Below are 21,930 nucleotides of genomic sequence, written 5' to 3'. Positions count from 1 at the left end.
TATCTTGCACTACAACCAAAGTTCCTAGCAAAAATATTTTTCTCTTCTTACATTTTAAATCAACTTACAAATTAGATTTAGATTTTTTTTTTGAGGGGAAATGCAATAGCATTAAAAAAATAAAAAAGGAAGAAACAAACAACTCAAGACAATTCTAAAGCATCGCATTCCTCCTTCAAGCAATACAAGAATGAAGGAGGAATGTCTTTTTCCAAAAGATCTAACCAAGTAAAGGAATTAAAGACTCCCAAATTAGCACAAATATCCGCTAATTTGTTACAATTTCTACTACAAAAAGAAAATAAAACTTGGTTGAAGTCATTAAGAAAAGCCAATCTATCATCTTTTATTTCTTTGTTCTTCCATTTCTTCAACCCAATTTGGAGAGCTTTGATAATATTTGAATTATCACCTTCAATCATCACTCCTTGGTATTCAAACATCCAATCTTTCAATATGTTTTTAAGATAGTAGATTGACATCAATTCTACTTGTGAAATATCCCAATGCACAAACTCAGCTCCGAAAGCTAGTAAAAACCGACCTTTATCATCCCTTACAACTCCACCAACTCCTGCCTTATTGTTGCATTTCAGTGCATCATCTACATTAGTCTGAATCCACCCGGGAGGAGGAGGATGCCAAGAGTTAGACAGCTTTAGCTGGTTAACATCCCAGTTGCCCGAATGAATATTTATAAATTTGCTCACCGAAGTTAAAGAGATTGAATTTGATGCTATATAGATCTTTGTGTCCTCCACTCCTTCATGAATAAGTTTACATCTACTTTTCCAAACTAGAAAAATAGTTGTACAATAAAAGATTAGCTGTAAAAGAAATTTGCTTTGCATACCTCTCAAGCTCCTCCAAACATGAGTTGAAGTTAGAGAATAAAGGGACATGGAATCCCCAAATGTTAAGCAAATTTATCACCTTTTGAATTTTTATACAGCTACCTGCAATATGCCAATTATTTTCTTCTTCATGACATCCTCTCAGACATTCTACATTTCCTCACAGTTTCCTTTTCATCAGGAAAGGATTTGAAGGCAGAGCTTCATTATAAAGCCTCCACCAAAAGAGTTCAAATCTAGGTCTCAGTTTTAAAATTTTCATCCATGTCCAAAGGTTCTTCTCTGTTTTTTGATCTAACTTGGCTTCAAATGACAGAGCAGCAATCGATTTCCCAGAATTTTTTATTTTAAGTTCCAATTGGTTGCTTCAACAATCTGTTATGATTGGAATTTTTCTAATAAGTTCCACTAGTGGTTCTCCAAAAACAAACTTGCAAGAGATTTAAATTCCATCTTCCATCCACAATAAAACTGCATAAATTGTAGTTGGACGGTTCTAACATATTTATGAATGTAGGCCATTTAGAGAAGCTTTTGTCAAGGACCCAAGAATCGAGCATCCAGTTAATAGACTGTCCATTGGAAATATTCCATCTCACAATGTTTTTAAGAGAGACAGCACCTGTTGTAATAATCTTCCAAGTAGTTGAAGTAGCACTCTTCACCGGTTCACTCCAAATATTCATACCATATTTGCTTCTAAGTATCTTGTAAAGCAACGAGTCCTTCATGAGGAAATCGCAAGCAAACTTCGCACGAAGAGGTCCAACCTTTGAGACTGCTGAATAAAGTCCACGTCCTCCATCACCTTTAGGCTTGCAAAGCTGCTCCCAAGAGGCATAGTGCAATCCAGTATTACCATTTTTCTTATTCCATAAGAACCCTCTACACATCTTGTCAAATTCTTTGAGAATACTTATAGGAACCAGTGTGAGAGATGATAAGAACATTGGAAGAGCTAGGAAAGCTACTTTAACCAAAATTAATTTCCCCTCCAAAGACAAACAATGCTTTCCCCAAGTGTCCAGTTTATTGGCCGCAGATTTCAATAAGATTTGAAAATCAGAATTTTCCAGTCTTCTAACTGTTAGCTTTACTCCAAGATATATTATCTCGTTAACAATTTTATAATTGAGTATTCTACCAATTTTCTTCTTCATCCCAATTCTAGTATGTTTACCAAAGATAACCATGGATTTGGATTGGTTTATTCTTTGACCTGTCCACTTGCAGTATAGTGAAATAATGTTCTTCAATTCCTTAATTATTTTCACATTGGCTTCCGAGAAGATTAATACATCATCAGCATAAAGCAAGTGGGAAATCTTTGGTTCTTTAGGAGCAATAGAAATACCAAAATAGTTCTTCTTTTGGTTTAAAGCATCCGACAAAATTTGAGAACAAAGGATAAATAAATATGGAGACAAAGGACATCCTTGTCTAAATCCACATTTACCATTGATCCAAACCGATTTCTTCCCATTAATAAGAATGCAATATTTAGGATCACTAATGCATTGCATTAAAAGGTCCCTAAACCTGTTAGGAAAATTGAAATTGGTAAGTACTTGCCTTAGTGTACGCCACCCCATGATGTCATAGGCTTGCTCCATATCCAACTTGATTGCCAAGAGACCTTTTTTAGCTTTAGAGTATCTAAATTTGTTGAAGATTTCTTGAAATAAAAGTACATGTTCTGAAAGAGATTTACCTCTAATGAATGCAGCTTGTTCCACAGAAATAATTTTATGAATAGCTCCTTCCATTCTATTCAAAAGCATTTTTGCTACCACTTTGTAAATAGTCATGCGAAGACTAATTGGTCTAAAGTTGGATACCTCATGGGGATTTTTGACTTTCGGAATTAAAACAATTAATGTTTCTTTCCATGAGTTATGCATAACACCGGAAGATAGAAAATGGCTAACAGCTCTCCATACATCTTCTTTAATAATTAACCAGAAATCTTTGATAAATGAGAAAGTGATACCGTCCAAGCCTGGAGAAATCTTTGAACCAGAATTTTTCACACCTCCTGCATATCTCTCATGGTGAACTCTGATTCCATAAATCTGCATTCATCATCTCCCAAGGTAGTAACCGGATTTGGCCAGCCTTCCAAAAGACAGTCCCTAAACTTCCATTTCTGAGAAAAAAATTCTGTGAAAGTATCCTGGATTTTGGCTAATATTTCAGTAGTTGAACCATCTTTTTTCTTGATATGATTGATCCAATTCTGATTCCTTCTGGAGTTCGCAAATGCATGAAAAAAGGAAGAATTAGTATCTCCAAGCTCCATCCACTTTGCCTTAGCACGTTGCCTTCACCAAGAATTGAGCCTAGCCAATGTAACATTGAGTTCATTGTCTTTGAATCTAAGCAATTGCAGCTTTTCTGTGGATAGACCTCTGTTTGCTTCTTTCACTTGGATCTCCAAAATTTCCTTCTTCAACTTATCCCTTATTAAGTTCAAATTTTTGAACTTTGCTCTACTCCAGAAGAAAAGAGCTCTAAGGGTTCTTTTGAATTTTAAGTTGAGAGAATTGGCAGGTTCCGACTCACCTTTCTTATTCCATACATTTTTTACCAAATCAGTAGCTCCATTGTAGGAAGACCAAACATTTTCATAGCAAATCTCTCTACAAAAAGACTCCAAAGGCTTGAAGATTTCCAAAAGGATTGGGCAATGATCCGATGCTAACCTTGAAAGATGTTTAACCTATGCCAAATGAATAGCATTCAAAGCCATAGAGTTGATAAGACATCTGTCCAATTTCTCTTGAATACGGGCACCTCCATCTTTGTTGTTGCACCAAGTGTATTTGGGCCCCATAGATTTAACTTCATGGAGATCATTATGAATCATGAAATTATTCATATCCAAAGCTCCTTGGGACATTATAAATTTCTTTCCTCCTCTTTTTTCCTCCTGAGAAAGCACACAGTTAAAGTCTCCTCCAACCACCATGTGATTGTTAACAGAACAGTGTTTCTCCAAACATTCCCATAAATGTTTCCTTAAACCGCTTTTGGGCTTGCATAAATCGATGCCACCTTCCAACAACCCTTATTCAGGATTGTTAAATTACCAATGATTGTGTGTGAAGAATGTTCTATGACCGAGAATTTTGATATATCCTTCCTCCATAAAACCATCAATCCGCCTGAAAGACCTTCAGAAGGTACCACAAAAGATTCCCAATTTTTTCCCAAAAGGTTTAAAATTTGGGATTTCTCAATCGAGTTTAACTTTGTTTCCGACAAGCCTATAAACAATGTATTGTTGTCCTTTACCAATTCTTTGAGATATATAGCGGCCTCAACTTTCTTGGCCCCTCTACAGTTCCAAAAAATCAAGGAAGTCTTTGTAAAAGAGTGAGGGTAGCACCCCCAATCTTCTTAACTTTCCCTCCTTCCAACTTCCTATTTTGAGCAATGATGTTTGAAGAACCCAAGGATTTAAGTTCTTTAAGCAATTTAAACTTTTTTTTACCAGAAGATTCTGTAGAAGTATCCTTCTTGGCTTTCTGCTTCATCAGCATCCTATCATTTGCTGGATTGTCTAATAGACCAATGCTGTCCCATTCATTTTCCACAATTTCTCCTTCCTCAATACAAGTTTCTTTCCTTGTTGCCTCTGATATTGAAATGTTTTTCTCCATAATCTCAACCTCTACCTTCTTCATGCTATATAAACTAGAAAAGGGAATACCTGAGTTCGCAAGCAATTCTTCCGGAATTGCTAGAGTTCGCAGGCAACCCACCATAGCCTTGTTAGGATCTGGGACTTGGTTACCTTCCAAGGTAAAATTTTTTTTTTCTGAAAAGCATCCAGACTTCTCCATTTTCAGATTGTCTAGATTCTCCACCACAACCTCTCCTTGAACTGATTTGAACTCTAGCTCTATTATTTTGTTAGGTGCATCTTCCTTCTTGTTAATAGCCTTCTGATTAGCTTCTCCATTCATTATCTGGATACATTTGTTCCCTGTATCCATATCAGCTTTCTCCGGGTTTCCCAACTTCTGAACAGGCTGATAAGTTTTTTTTAGAGGAAATTTATTGTTTGCAATATTCCTATTAGAAGCTTCATCATAAAATTTATTTTGATTGATCCCTCTACCCTTCTTACGATTTACCATGACCCAAGGCCCATAAGAAGAAGTTTTCAACCCTTCATCCTCATTAGCAAGATTATCACCCTTTCCACCTTCATTACTATCCACGTTTGTCTTCTGATTCTCATAATTGATCTTATTGCAATCCTCTTCTCCATGTCCAATCCTCCCACAATGGAAGCAAAAGGAGGAAATTTTTTCGTATTCAATTCTTTGTAAAAATCTTCCTGAAATACTATCCACCCAAACACCAACCGGAAGCTTCTTGTCAATCTTCACTCTTACACATTTCTAGCAAATTCTCTCCTTCCCCATTGGAATAGATTACCATCTAACATAAGCGGAGTGCCGATCCTGGAAGCAATAATTGAAATATTCTATTCATCCCAGCACTGTAGAGGAAGGTGTGGCATTCTGATCCTGATTGCTGAGGTTAAACCCTTTAAAGAAGATGTTGAGAAATCTGGATTCCATTTTTCCATGCCTATTATGTGATCATTGACGAACCAGGGTCCCCCTAATAGCACTGCCTCCATCGAATCAAGATCATCGAATGAGCATAAAAACCATCCTTCACCAATCGTTGTAAAATGGAATTTGCCCAGCTTATTCCATTGTTTTCTAATTTCCCATGCCACCACATGTGGAGGCAACTCCTTGCCAAATACTTTTATTACCAATGATTTCAGCAATCTATTAACATTGGTCTTTTCAGTTGCTTCACAAAGCTTCCCTTCCTTACCATCTTTAGACATGAAAACATCTTCCTCTTTGAAATTCAACTTGATGTAAGGTTTCATCATCCCATTACTGGATTTTTGTTCAAGGCCTGTCTTCTTCGGCAATACACCAATTACCTTGTCCGCAAATGATATTTCCTTATCAATTAAAGATGATTTGATCTGCTGTGTAATACTCCCTTCTCTACCAGCCTGTAGGGGATTATCAGTGCAATCTCCTAAATCAGCTGAAGTACATTTCCTGACTTCCCGTAAGTCCGAATTACAAACAATCTGAAATTGTCTTCCCACCAGATCTTCACTGCAGTGATGCGTGGTAGTAAATTTCTCTGAAGAACCAGGTGACTTGATAGGAAAATGAATTTCTCTGTTTACCGAATTTAAGGAATTCACGTTTATCTTGCTACCATGGACAAAGATTGCACTTGAATTCCCAAATCGATTCTCAAAAATCTTCATTCCTAAAGAGGAAGCCTCCTGGACTGGAGGGAATTTTTGAACTACCGCATCTACCTGTTTACCTTTACCTTCCACCAGAGCTGACTTACCCTTTTTCTCAGGCAACCTTTCTGAAATGACTAGTTCTCCTCTTGATCGATGAAGACGATTGATTTCAATTTGACGTTCCGTTGCTGCTTGTAGATGTCGGAGTTCAGAAGACTCTGACAATGTCAGAGATGTCCGGCGGCCATCAGCCGCAATGTTTGCCTCCTTCCGCAAAATGAGACTGAAAAACTGCGAGCGAGCAAATTTGAAAAATAACGGAAATTCTCTCTCTATAAATCACAGAGTTTCTATCTCTAGAGTTTCGAATAGTCGATTTTAATTAGATTTAGATAATAAGCTCATTTCAATGTTCTAGTAAATCTGTATCTTATAGCTATAATTTCTACAAAACTGGTAACTTATTTTTTCTTTTATTTTCTTATTCAATGTATTGATTTTATTTTTAATAATAGAATTTTATTTTTTGGATTGTTCTTCTTTATACAAGAAAGTTTAATCTTTTGTATAGAAGATAATTAAACAAGATAAGATTTATTGAGTTTGGTTGTGGAAAAAATGAAATGTCAAAAGATGCACAAAGTGTGCGAAACTTGAAAAGAGGCAAAAAAATGAGCCCAATATTAAAAGATGCGCAGTGTTCGCCAAATTTTAAAAGAGGCACAAAATGAGCCTGAATTGAAAAGATACGCAATGTTCGTCACTCAAATAATTCTTAATGGTTAAGAGGCATGATACGAGCCTACACTACATTTAGTTCTTTTCTCTATATCTTTAATTCTTAAAAATATCCTTGCATTAAATGATAATTTTAGCTATTGAAATTAAAACTATAAGAATTCTATTTAATTAATTTTTTAATAATTACTCTATTTGATATTTTTGCTTTCTAGAGCAAGCATTGACATGCTTAATATTTCTTATCTAAATTATTCTTTGATTTAAAAATTTGAGACTTTCTTTTTTAATCAAAACTTTAATGTTGTCTATGTAAATAGGTTAAAATTTGATTCTTTATCATGTTTTACATTTGTCTATAGCAACTTGCTTTTATTGGAGATTTTTTTTTCTGACGTCGAAAAAAAAAGGCGCCGGGGGGAGGGGGGGGGGGGGTTTTTTCGGGGGGGGGGGGGGCTTTATTTTTTGTGTTTGTTTGAAGGCTTCTGGCTTGTGTTTTAGTGTGTGTTTTATATTTTTGTGTTTTTGGTTTTGTGTTTTTTAGGTTTTTAGCTTTGTTTTTTTTTATTTATTTTAAGTTTATTTAGATTTTATGTTTTATGTTCTATGACATAATGTTCTTATGGGGAGTGTGTTTATGGTTTTAGTTTTCTTGTTTTTTTTTTTTTGATTCATGTCGTACTAGCTTATTTTATGTTTTTCTCAAAACCAAAATAAAAAAGAGGTAGGATTTATGATTTCCCCATATTTTTTATGTTTAATTTCATTGATCAAGAGTGTAGGAGAAAAGAACCTTATTTGTGACTCAAACAACACTTATTTTTTTCCTCATAAAAAAAGGAGAAAATTATTACAACTCAAGATTCCAGATTGAGAATGTGATTTTTTATGATAGCTAAATATTATTATCTATTAATTTTATTATTTCTCCAATATTGTACATTTTTTATTTGGTGTTTGTATGTACTAACATTTCAAGAAAATCATACTCTAGATTGTTGAGGACTTCATGATAGAATATATTAGGATTTCATGTAATGAAGTTTGTAAAGCTTTTTTTTTTTTATTTCTTTTAAGTTTGAGAGAGTGTGATTGTAATTAGGTAATCATGCACACACAGAGGGGAAGAGAGTCAAAACTTAATATTTTAAAACTAATCGTACTTTATGATATCCAATCGCACTATATAATTTGTCTTATTTGCCCTGCAAATTTTAATTAATCAACTCATGACTTATATTTTTTTATTGTTCATCTTATAAGAAGTTAGTACATACATATGACTGATAGTTCATAAAATTAAGTGCATACTAGTTCATCCAAAATGAATTCATTTATTTTTGTATAGTTTGTACTATATGAAGTTAGTTCGTACAGATGGCTAACAACATACGAAATTGGGGTCATCAACATTCAAACCAAACAAAGGATGATTTGGGTTAATTCGTCATACTATGATACGAGTTCATACGGATTACATATAATGTATGAAATATGCTTCATACTATCTCATACAAGACAAATACATTAAGTTTTAAACTATTTATACAATACAATATCAGTTCATTTAGACAAATGATACTATACAAAATAAGATTTGTATAGATTGTACCTGGTTTTTAAAACTATTCATATAGATGATGGATGATCGTATTATATGATATTAAGTCGGTTCACTTGTAATTTTCTATTTTTTGGATGGTTTTTCTTGTGTTTTTTATATAAGATGTCCTAAAACTATCAGTTAATGCCTTTATTGCCATTTTCTTTTGAGAGTGGTCATTGAGTGTGAATGTTTGGGAGAGATGTGAGAGTAAAGTGTGAGAGATTAAGTGAGGGGGTATTGTGAGGAATTCAAAAGGTTGCCCAAAGTTAGTATCTCTTTGTCTTCTTTAAATTTTTGTCCATTTCATCTTGAGTCTTTTGATAGAAGATCTTCAACATTGTGTCGAGGTACTCTGCCTTCACCAGGAGAGTGAAAAATGATGAAGTATCTCTACCATCACAAGGAAGGTGAGAAAGAATGAAGGTTCTGTTCCTTCACTAGTAGGGTGAAAAAGAAGGTCGGTACTTGGCCACACCGAGTTTGTTTAAGAGAGTTTGTAAGGACTTCTCCGTCTTGCTATGGGGGAAAAAAGGAGAGTCATTATGATTTACTACAATACCTAGAGAAGAAGTCTCCAGAGAGGTGATGTAGGTCTAGTTTAGACCAAACTAATTATAATTTGGTGCTCTTTTGCACTTTTATTTTTTTGAATTTTATTTTTCTGCACTTTACATTTTTTATGGTTGAAAAATCTTTTGAGATAGTCATATCTAAAGTAATTACATACTCAAGGATCATTGCTAAAATTTTCTATAAACAATTTTCATATATCTATAAACAATTTTCTATAAACAATTTTCAAAATAACGGATAATAAGGTCAGCATCATTGAAAATTTGAGCCATAATGAACTAGGTTGTAAGAGAAAGAGCATGAGTATTGTTTACCCTATCACTAGTTTTAGGAATTACAGAGTTTATAAGTATGTGCTAGATGATTCAGGCCTCTTAAACTATGGTGCTCACATGGGATTTGTGATATTTAATGTTGGATTCCATAAGAACAGAGTTAGCTTGGGTCCAATTATATTCAGTGTGAGAAGCTATATGATGAACTTTCTCACCAGTTATGAAAAGGTGGAGAAAGTCATAGAAGTCTTGGTAAATGATTTCTACAGGCTTTTTGTTAACATAAGATTGGAGGGTAGTACCCTCACTATTAACGTGAAGGTTAGCAAAAAAATAAAAAAGAAGTTTTAAATTATGTGAATAGGCAAGAGTGAGGATGAAGCCAAGAGTGGTATAGGCAAACAGAATTGGTACCTTGAGTTTTAAAACTTTCTCTTTTATAATTATAATTTTTTGAAGGGGTGATTCCAGTCATTTTGTACCACTGAAAGGCCTCTTCATCTGCAGCCAGAAAAACCTAGGATTGACAGTACATCATGAGGAACTCCTAATAAGTGCTCGAGACTATTTATTGCCAGCCATTGCCAAGGATTTTTTCTTATGTAAGAGAGAATGAGAGGGGGACGATTTTAAGTTAAGAAGAAACCATAAATTTAAACTATTTATATAGAATTAGCTATATTGTACTATTCGATCGTGAGATCATACAGGATAATGTCAATAAAACAATTTGGCCAGATGATAAGCTAAGAAAAGTAATCATATCATATAGTACAATCATATTATATTACATAGAGAGTGTTCATACTAGGAAGTCACCCTGTGTAATCATTAACTTGAAATTTTGTACAATACACATAAGTGTATCATATTGGATGATTTATTATTAAAGATTGCATTGGCTGAATTCAATTTGTCCAACAGCTGCTACCACATGGAGAATATAGGAGAAATAATAAATCATATAGTATGATCTTCAATATTTCATAGATATTGGAGATTGGTTGTGTTGTGATAAAAAATTTGATATTTTTGTTAAGATCATACTATATGATGTGAATTGTACTAGATGATATGAACCAAAAATTAAGAAATTAGAAGATGGAATGTGATGATCATGAGGGGTCCAAATTAAAAACAAATACATGAATATCATAGAACAAATAAAAAGAGAAAAAAAATAGTCATAAAGCAAAAGATTTTTTTTTTATTTGATCAACTTCAGTAGAAGATAAGATTAGAGAGAGTCACCTTAGATGGTCTGGTCACATAAAACGGCAGCTTTCCAATGACCCAGTTAGAAGAGTAGAGGTGTTAGATTTGACTTATGTTAAGAAAGGTAGAGGAAGACCTTTAAAGACTTGGTTAGAAAATATTAGGAATGACCTTTTTTATTAGATTTAAATGAGAATTTATCCTTTAAAAGGACATAATGGAGAAAAAAAATTCATGTAGCTGACCCCACGTAGTGGGATAAAGGCTTGTTGTTGTTGTTGTTGTTGTTGATCAACTTTAGTAAATGATAATTTGTCCTTGTGATTAAATTAAAATCAGTAAGAAATGAATTGAAAATACTGAAATCCATAAAGGTTAGAAATTTAATTTTGTAAACCCTAGCTCGAGCTCCTTATAGGTTAATTCTTTTTTTAAATAAAAATTTAATTCTTAAAAAAATTATATAAGAAATATTATCTTTTCAAACATCTTTCAAGAAAAATATCTAATAGAATAGTATTACAAAGCAAAAAACAAAGTAAGCCATTCAAAACTTTCATAATGGATATGAGATCTACTACTTCCCATTTTAAATCCATTGGGGTGATGTGGATACCAAATATTTAAACAACCTAAAAGGTTGGTTAGGAACCTAGTGTTCCCAAAAGATAAAAAATGAAAAATAGTAAGAATCTCATAAAACATTACAATAGTTCCAAAAAAGCAAACAAGGACTAGAAAAAAAAATCAAAACATAAACCTGAAAAGTTAAAACTAAAAACAACAATAACAAAAACCAATCATAGTGAAGCTTATATTCCATCCTTCATAGCAGAATTTTCCTCGTCATGCTCCAACATCTTTTTGCCTGAATCAACAAAAAGATGATCTTCCCTGCTAACCTCAATCCTAAGTGGCCATATTACGAACTCTTTTTTCACTAGGAAAAGAATTATTGACAATCTTTTGACTTAAGATCTCAAAAGAAGATTCTAAGGACAAATGGAACCACAAGCACTTTTTAGCTTCATCAGCTCCAATATCCAAAATCTCCACTTCCAGAAAGCCTACTTTAAGCAAGCCTTGAACTTCAACGTACAAAACAATAAAATCCATTAGCTTTGGTGAGATGGAATACCACTTCAAGCCCTCAAGAGAACATTTAGATATTTTCAAACTTCTTTGGACAATCCAATCAACCAAATAATCATCCATAGATGATCCACTGAGCGGCAGCCAAAAAACTGCAATAATCATGATATTCGAGACAAAATCCTCCTGAAACATAAGTTTTACTTCCTTGAAACTAGAAGGAGGTATGAAACCTCCATGAACAAATAAAATCTCCATTATCTTCATAAAGGAGACAAGAACACCAACCATAAGCTTAATCTTAATACCATCACATCCAACAACACAAATATCCTCCTTCCCAACCACATAGCTACCAATTCTCATGGCAACCGAAACATAACAAACCTCACAAGTAGAAATGACGTTGACAAATCCTCCACTGAACTTGTTATCCAAACTCAAAAAATGAGTAAAACCAAAAGACAATCCAACAACTTTCACTGCTAAATAAAAAATCTTGCCACTTGGATAATACAAAACTAGAAAAGAAAAATAAGCAATCATATCCAGGACTTCATCAGATCTTTCACCAAAATTCTTCAAGATATCAAGCCAAGAAAAATGAAGAACTATCTGGTTATGAAATGATTCCAAAACCATTATAGAAAAATCTTCATACCAGAATAATCTGCATCTACCCCATTCCTTGAACAAAAAGAGATCCTTCAAGAAAAACTTCAAAGAGAAGTTGTGGGATTCAAGTGAGAGAAGTTGTGTGATTCTAGTGAGAGAAGTCAATAAAAAAAATTTTTTTGGCGGCGGAGAAACTGCGCCCAATGGCGGCAGATGATTGCCGGCTAAATGCTGGCGATTGTCCTAATGGAGTTCGTCGATCTTCTGCTGATGTGCAAAAATGATTTATGAATAACAAATCTCCCCTTTTGTTCAGATATTCTAATTTAGGAATCATCTCAAAGACTGGAAATGATTGAGCAAGGCTTTCTTCCATTTATACCAAACCATTGGTGATTAATGGAGGACTGATGAATGTAAAACCATTACCGGTGATTGACAAAGGTAATGGAATCATAATCTCAGAAGATGTTACAAAGAGCTTGAAGTTACTCAAATTTTAGAAGTTTACCATGTCTGTGTTGACAGATACATTTGAAGTTGGTTTGAAAGATGCTGGAATTCAGGAGAATTCAAATAAACACATTAATTTTAATAACAATGTTGGGAATAAGATGTCTGCAGAGGAGGAAGATTTAAATAGGGTTCGAATTTGTGATTCGACTGTAAGAGGTCCTACTATTATGAAAGTTACTTAAGTTGGAGTTTCTTCTACAAAAGAGCAAACTGGTAATACCTTACTGTATGCTTGGAAAAAGAAATCCCATAAAAGAATTTCTGATTCAGACTTGGATTTTGGGAATTGTCTTTCTGAATATGGAATGACGGTACAGTTGTATGAAGAAACGGTGTTGAAGAACACCAAAGCATTGCAGAAGACACTGGTGGCTAAAGTTTATGGAGAGAATATATCATATTTCATTATCGAAGCTGAACTAAAAAGTCAATGGTCTCAAATTGGCAAGTTCAATTTAACTTGGATTGGCAATGGTTGGTGCTTGTGTTTATTTGAGAAGGAGGAAGATGTGGAATCTATTCTTGCTAAAGGCCCCTGGTATGTGAAGGGGAATATTATTGGTGTGGATAAGTGGAGCCAATCATTCTCTCCAAATTCCTTGTAAGGCTTGACAGCACCAATATGGTTAAGAATGCCAAACTTGCCACTTCATTATTGGGATCCTATAAATGTTTGTAGGATTGCCTCAAAGGTTGGAAAACCTTATTTATTAGATGAAAATATGTTTCAATGGGGGAGACGTGAATTTTCTAGATTTTGTGTTCACATCAAACTTGAAGAAACTCTGGCACTCGGAGTTTGGGTAGAAGGAAAATCTGAAATATTTTATCAAAAAAAAGAATATGAAAATGTTCCCAACATTTTTTTTGGTTGTGGTAAGATTGGTCATGACCAAATCAATTGCCATGAGAAGGTTGCTGTGATGACATCAAAATTTTAAGGTGAGAATGACTGCTATGTCAAGGATCCATGTGTTATTTTGATTAAAGAAAAACTGTCTGAAGCTAGTACGGGTGAAGGTAGTGTCTATGGACCTTGGATTCATGTTAGCTATGGAAGAAAAAATTTAAATGGGAATGGTTTTCATGGAAAGAAGATTGGTATAGATATAACTTCAAGCAAAAATAATTTTAATCAGTGGACAAGGAAGGAATTTCGGGAGAAGAATGTTGCTGGTGCTAGAAATATTGACCAAGAAAGGGGAGTTGAACCTGTTGATAAGATGGCTTCTAAACAAGATATAAAAAATTCTTTGTAGATAATAGAGTCTGGAGTAATTATTGAAGTCATTTAAGAGGCTAATAAATTTTCTATCATTTGTAATCTGGTGGAGGAAGAGAAAATGCAGATGGTTGAAAATGGCAAGGATGGGACTGCATCTGTGAAAAAAAAAAGGTGAGATAGAAGCTGTTAAACCTTTTTTAATTACAAAGGTGGATAAATGATGATGCTCTCCTAAGGCCTGGGATGGGAATGAGAAAGAAGAGTACAATGATGGAGGTTCTTCCAACATCAAGATTAAGCTAGCCAAAGAGCTAAGAAGTCATTGTCCTATAAAGCTAATGCCGAGAGGAAGGAAATTGGAGAATGAGATGAAGGAGAAAAAGGGGAGTTTTTCATATTTTGTGGCATAAATGGCTTAAATTATGTTTTGGAATTGTAGAGGAGCTAGAAAAAAGTAGGCTTTTCTATATTTGAAGGAGGTGGTTAAAGACAACAAGGTGTGTTTTGTGGGGCTTTTGGAAACTAAAGTATCAAACTTCAGCAAATCTGAAATTGACAGCCTAATTTGCCATGAATGGGATTTTGTTCAAGTACCCTCTGTGGGTTTATTCGGAGGAATTTTGATATTATGTAAGTTCAAATTAGCTTCTTTTACTTGCTTATTTTCTTCAAATCAACTTGTTATAAGGGGATTTTGAAATCATGAAGATGGGGAAGTGGAGAGTAGCCACGGTTTATGGTGGTAAAGAAGTGGTTCACAGAAGGCTTCCTTGGGAAAAGCTGGAAAAATTTGGTTCTAACAATAATCCCCTAATAGTTGGCAGTGATTTTAATTATATTTTGGCTAAGGAAGATAAGAGAGGAGGAAGACCATTTCGGTTTTCACAAGGAGCTAGAGAAATTAGCTCACTCTTAGCAAGATGTGGTCTTCATGTAGTGAGTATTGTTGGACCAAGGTTCACTTGGTGTAATAACATAGATGGCAATGCTAGAATCTTGGAGAGGTTGGATAGATGCTATATTAATCCATTTGAATTGAAGAACAATCGGCTATTTGTGAGGCATTTATCAAGGGTTGCATCAGACCATCACCCAATCCTATTGAACTTCTTGGAAGTTAACTTTGCATCCGACAAAATCATAAGGTTTGGGGAAGTTTGGGCTTCGTATCCAGCTTCAGTTGGAGTTGTTAAAGCAGCTTGGGGCAAGAAGAGAAGTGGATATTTTGCTGAAGCATTGAATTATAAATTTAGAAGAACTCTAAAGGCTTTGTTTTACTGGAGTAGAGCTAAATTCAAACAGTTTGATCAGCAAAGAGTATTCTTGAAGTAAAAAATTCTATAATTGCAATCTAAAGAATTGATGGTTGGATGGCTTACAGAAGGGGAAATCTTCATCCTTCGTTCACATATTTGTAAATTGAATACAGTTTTGGCTTGGCTGAACACATGGTCGAAGCAAAGAGCGAAGGTAAGGTGGATGAAGGAGGTAGACACTAACTCTGGCTTCTTTCACTCTTATGCTTCAGCAACAAAGAATTTAAATTGCATTTATAAAATTAAAAATGAAGTTGGAAATATTTCTGAATATTAGAATCAGATTTCTAAAAATTTTCTAAAATTTTTCAATGGGAAATGGAAAAAAATGGAAGGATATCTAGATGGTTGGCCTTGTCCCAGTAAGTTGATTGATAAGGAGGATAAAGAATGGTTAGTTAGAGAGATTTCTATGGAAGAAATGGAAATTGTAGTATTACAAACTAATGACAACATAGCTCCTAGAAATGAAGGGGTTCCTTACTCCTTCATGAAATCATATTGGAATATAATTAAGAAGGATATTTGGTATGCGGTTAACCAGTTCCTTAATCTGGGAAGAATGAATGTTGAATGGAAAGAGACCCTTCTGGTTCTCATTCCAAAGGTTGTGGTATCTACAATACCGAGCGATTATAGACCTATTAGTTTGTGTTGGTCTATTTACAAGGTGGTAGTAAGAATTTTATTGAATAGAATGAAATTTATGATTCAAAAAGTAGTGTCGGTGGAGCAAGATACATTTATCAATGGAAGATCTTTGGAGGATCATATTCTAGTGGCAAAGGAGGATTTTAAGAAATTCAGGAGTTTGAGATCATCAAAAGGTTTGGTTTCATTTAAAGTTGATTTGGAACAAGCATATGATAGCATGAGTTGGAAGACTCTAAAAAGTGTTTTAGAATACTTTGGGTTTCCAATGAAATTCTCTATGTGGATCATGGAATGTGTGGAAATTCTGAGATTCTCTTTACTCATTAATGGTATGATTTCTAGTTGGATTCATGTGGAGAGTGGTTTTCGATAAGGGCGTCCCCATTTGCCCTATTTGTTCATTTTATGTGGTCAGTTGTTTACCAATCGGTTTAAGCAAAATGAGGCAACAATGGATATCCAAATTGGTAGGAATTTGCTAAAGATTTCCCATCTTTTATATGTAGATGACATCATTATCTTATCACATGCTAACGTCAAAGAAGTTAGAGAAGTCAAAGAGGCAATTATAGATTTCTATTGCGGACAGGGAAGAAGATCAATTTTGAAAAATTAGTTATGTTGTTCGGTAGGCATGCAAAGAGAAGGAAGAGAAAAGCTGTTGAAAGAATAATGGCCTTTAAAGTGGTTAAAGAGTTGAAGTATCTAGGAGTTAAAATGACATTGAGAAGGTTAAAATCTGTAGATTTTCATTTCATTACAAAGAAGGCTATGAAGCTCACGGTGGTATGTGGTAGCAAGCAACTTTCTTTGCCAGGTAAAATGTTGTTGATCAGAATGATTATGCTCTCTATTCCAAGCTTTTATTACACTTATTCATTAGTTCCAAAGAGCATTCTTAAAGAATTAGAAAAGTATTGTCATCATTTTATTTGGAATAAACAAAATGGGTGATTGGGTTTGCATTTTTTTAACTGGAACAAATTGTGTAAACCAATGGAGCTTGGCGATAGAGGAATTCGATCATGTGTTGATAATGTGGATGCTTTAAGAGCAAAGTTATCTTAGAGAGTCATCCAAGAGAAGGATTCATTACTGTATAAAATTTTAAATCAAAAGTATGGTAAGTGGCGAAAGGATTGAGTGAATGGTGGTGGTTCATCTACAACATGTAAAATTTTATCAAGTGGTAAGAAGACTCTAAAATAAGTAGTAAAATGGGAAGTTGCAAACGACAGTTCTATTAGCATCATTGAGGACATTTGGATTTTGGACAGAAAATTGGGCTTATGGCCAACATTCGTATCAATTCAAGATGCAGAGGAGGAAACAATGGATTGCTTGATTTCAAATGGTGAATGGAATGTGTTAAAAAACTTAAACATATATTTGGGGATTAGATTATAAAGATCATTATGCTGATAGAAATTCATATGGATCAAGACAATGATTACCTTGATCTTATCCACCAGAATTTGGGATGTACAATCTCATCACTAGTATAGATAAGTTCATTAATGCAAGAGCAGGAATGCATGTTCTGGCGTTGCTTGAAAAAGACCAAATTAAGATCCCGTGTTGAAGTATTTTGGTGGAGGTTGTTTAATAATGCAATACCTATATATGAGTTCTTGTATCAGAGAAGACTCCAGGAGAATTATAGCTATCCAAGAGGTTATGGCCAAACAGAAAACTTCGATCATATCACGGTAAACTGTGAAAAGATGAAGGAAGTTATTAGCTGCTTGAATAAATGTGGGTTTTAATTCTAGTATTTTGATTCATTTCAATCATACTGGAGATGGATGGAAGAGAGTCAAAGTACACAAGGATTCATGGTGAACGTTTACTGCAATGTTGTGTATCTTACATGGAAATCAAGAAATAAACTAGTTCATGGTGACAAAGAAGATCGTTCAGTGTTCTTAGCTTTATTCGCAGTAAGTCTTGCTTCCATTTCCTTTATGGCTGAAGGAAAAATGGGACACTGGGTATGAATCAGTCTTCTAGACTGTCAGATCGTTGGTTCCCTCCTCCTCCCAATTGGATAAAGATTAATGTCAATGCATCTTTATTAAAAACTTATAAGGCTGGTATTGGTGGTATTGTTTGAGATAGTAAAGTAAGATTGCTTTTAGCTCACGGTCACTCTTGTATACATTGGGACATTGCTGCTCTTGAGCTATTCTCGGTTCAGTTTATAAGAGAGATCAAGAAGGATTGGTTGCAAGATTATCAAGGAGTAATTATAGAGGGACACAACTATAATGTTATCAAGTATTTGCAAGGTTTGGAAGGCATTTGGAAAGATGAACTATTACTGTTGAAGGACCATAAGTTTATTTTCTTTAATTGGGTAAATAGAGGATGTAATAAGCTAGAAAAGCTTTGTGCTAGCTATGCCATTTGTAGTGATTTTTGTTGGGAGGATTTTTCCTCTAATAAGATTCCTTTCTTGTTCAATATATTGTTAAAGGAGGAATCAAGAGGTTCTAGTAGTTTGTAATTAGGTTGCTTTGAGTAATAAAAAGTTAGCCTAACTTCAATCTATAAAATGAACAACTGTCGGCAACACCGGGTTTATGACATCCCTCTGCGGAAAAGTCCTTGAATGATATCTTAAAGAAATCGATCCATAACCTCGAATTATCTGAACTAAAAGAACAACCGTCGGCCACATAGGCCCGATAACCAATCTCTAAGAAAACCACCTTTCCGCTTAAAAATCTTGAAGAAATTCAAAATCACCCTCATCGGAGAGTGAAAATTGATGACAAAAGTTGAAAATCCAGGCCAAGAACCTCCGTCGGCCACACCAGACTGACGGAGAAACACCAGAATCCAAAGAGACGCCAAAATAGCCTTCAGAATCGCCTTCCTCTCATGTTACATTATCACCTTCGTCAGCACAAACAAACTCATTGTGGGCTCATTTTGTGCCTCTATTTCAACTTTTGGCGCATATTGTGCATCTTTTAATTTTTAACTCACTTTATGCATCTTGCAATTACTTGGCAGCCTTTGTCCTTCCTTTCAATTTTGGGCTCATTTTATGCCTCTTTTCATTTTTGCATGCTTGCTTCCTTTTAAATATCTATAAAAGAATAATCTCGATTATGAGATCTTCTTCCAAATATTAGAGAAGATAAACTCACTCTATTATATAAGTTATAATAAACCACAAAATAAATCCCTATCAATATGATAAATGCAAACAACTTGATTAAGAAAAAATGAAGGAGATTCGTTAGCTTCGAAGATAGATGACTGTAGGAAGATGAAGTAGATTTCTATTTCAAGGTCCAACTTTTAATTTGATATAGATTTTGAATTTAAAATAAAATACACCACAAAAGGAGTTAGATGAAGTGATTCATTCATCAACTATTCTTCCTTTAACCTTTTTACAAGAGTCAAAATCGCTTACAAACTTCTAAACAAAAATAAGGAAAATTTTTTATTTTAAAACAAATCCCAACAAAATAATGATAATATTCTTATAAATACTTGAAGGAAAATAATAGAAAATAAAAAAAACATAAAACATAAAAAAAAACAAACATACAAATAAAATAATGAAAAATAGAAACAAAAAGTATCAATATTGAAACATGAATATCTTTGACACCTAATCTAGTTTTTAAAGTGTTGAAGGTTTCAAAGGCCAATGTATTTGTAAAGATATCTACAAGATGATTTTTAGTGGCTATACGATGTAGCTCTATGTCTTCCTTTATGGCAAAGTCCCTAATGAAATGGTGCCTTATGTCTATGTATTTTGTCCTAGAGTGTTATATTGGATTCCTTGAAATGTATATAGCACTAATGTTATCACATAAGATTGAAGTACCTACAAGTAGTCCTAAATTATGAATTTGTAGTTGAATCTTGTTGAATCTTGAATAGGTATTTAAACCTACGCTTATATCCCAAGGCTAACCAAGAGGGGGGTGAATTGATAATTTTAAAAATTCTCTTGGATTTTAAAATTTGAAACCGATTGATTCACAAAGAAAGTTAATTAAAGTTTCAAAATAAAAATTTTCAACCATGAAATTAAAAACTTTCAGTAAGTAAGAAGCGAAAATTTAAACGAAATAAAGAACACAAACATTTATAGTGGTTTTGTCAAACACGACCTACATCCACTCCCTGAACACTCAATCTTCAGGTATTGCACTATTTTCAAAGTGACTCTCCTTTTTCCCCCATAGCAAGGCAAAGAAACCTTTACAAAACTCGGTTCCACTAATCCCTAGTGCGGTAGAGTATCTTCATCCATTCACACCCTCCAAGTGTAGGCAGAGAACCTTTATCCATTCACACCCACCAAGTGTAGGTTGAGAACCTTCATCCTTTCACACCCTCCAACAGTAGGCAGAGAACCTTTGTCTGCTCACACTCTCCAAGTGTTGGCAGATAACCGTCGGTTGTTAACACTCTCCAAGTGTCGACAGAGAACTAGATCTTCTTTAAAGATCTTCTCACGAGCAATCTATAAAGACAAGAGGAAGAGTGAAAAACACAAATCACACACAAAGATCCTTACTTTTGAGTAACCTTGTAATCCCTTCACACTCCACTAGGAAGAAATCTCTCTCAAATAATCTCTCACACTCTCTCCTTTAATTGCCCTTAAAAAATCATGAAGATAATATTATTCATGTCAATTTTTAGTGGGCCTTTTATACGAAAGACATGAAAAATAGTCCAGAAAATTGAAGTTTTCAATTTTGACCGAGCATGATTATACAGTACGATCGTATGTTTGTATATACAAATAGTTTAAATATTATTGAGTATGAACCTGTTGCGAATCGATACGAAATCATTTCGTACGTGATCATCATCCAGTACAAATCAAGTTCGTCCAGGATGAACAGTATGAAAATTTTCAAATTTTGTCTATTAGAAAAGTTAGGATGAAATGAGCAAGAACGGACCCAAGAAGTTCATCCTTATATGAAACTGGAATCGTCCTGTAAAATCCATAGTTAGAAAAAAATTTCGTGTGAGAACATACTCGAGATGTTTTTCCTTGTATGAAATTGGGATTATCCCGTACAAACCATACTTAGACAAAATTTTTCGTGTGCGAATAGACCCAAGATGTTCGTCCTTGTATAAAACTGGAATTGTCTCGTACGATGCATACAAAAATTTTTATTTCTATTCATTTGACTTCTCGTTGGGAAAAATAACTAACCAGATCATCCCGTACGAAGTGATATCGTACAGTATGATCAGTTTAAATAATATGAATTTTAAACTCTCATCGGGTGTGTGTGCTCAGCTACTCAATTACAATCACAGTCTCTCAAACTTAATAAAATGAAAATATAGATTTCAATTAGAATAAACTCTAAGCTAATCTTGATTTGAAGTCTTCAACAATTCAGAGTATGATTTTCCTGAAATGTTAATACACATAAGAGAAAAACAATTCTTCCAAAATATGTTAGGAGAAATGATAATCAAAGTAATAATATTTGGAATCATAAAAACACACAAGTTGTAAGAAATATCAAAAAGGAAAAACTAAATAGAAAATATCTCAACAATCTCCTCCATTTTTATGATGGAAAAATAATTATTGTTTGAATAAATTTGAATATCTTAAATTTCTCCTTAACTCCCCCTAAATGAATAAGCATGTGAATATAAGGGAGTTTCTATTAAGAACAAATCTTTTTTTTTTTAATTTTTTATAAACTCACAAATTACTTCAAGCACAAAAAGAAAATAACTCTAACTAGCACTCTCCAAATCACTCCAACTAGCTCCAAAGACCCCTCCCATTCCACCTCAGCTTCCATGTGGCATGGGGACCAGTCAAAACATCAAACTATGGGTTTAAAGTTATCAAACACAATCAAATTATCTCTTAAACTTAATTGCCTCTAATCCAAACCTTTTCCAGTAGCTCTGGGGATTCTAGAACCTTCCTAG

This window comes from Dendrobium catenatum, unplaced genomic scaffold (genome assembly GCF_001605985.2).
Source record: "Dendrobium catenatum unplaced genomic scaffold, ASM160598v2 fragScaff_scaffold_1023, whole genome shotgun sequence".
Lineage (NCBI taxonomy): Eukaryota > Viridiplantae > Streptophyta > Magnoliopsida > Asparagales > Orchidaceae > Dendrobium > Dendrobium catenatum.
Note: the sequence above shows the minus strand (reverse complement) of the source record.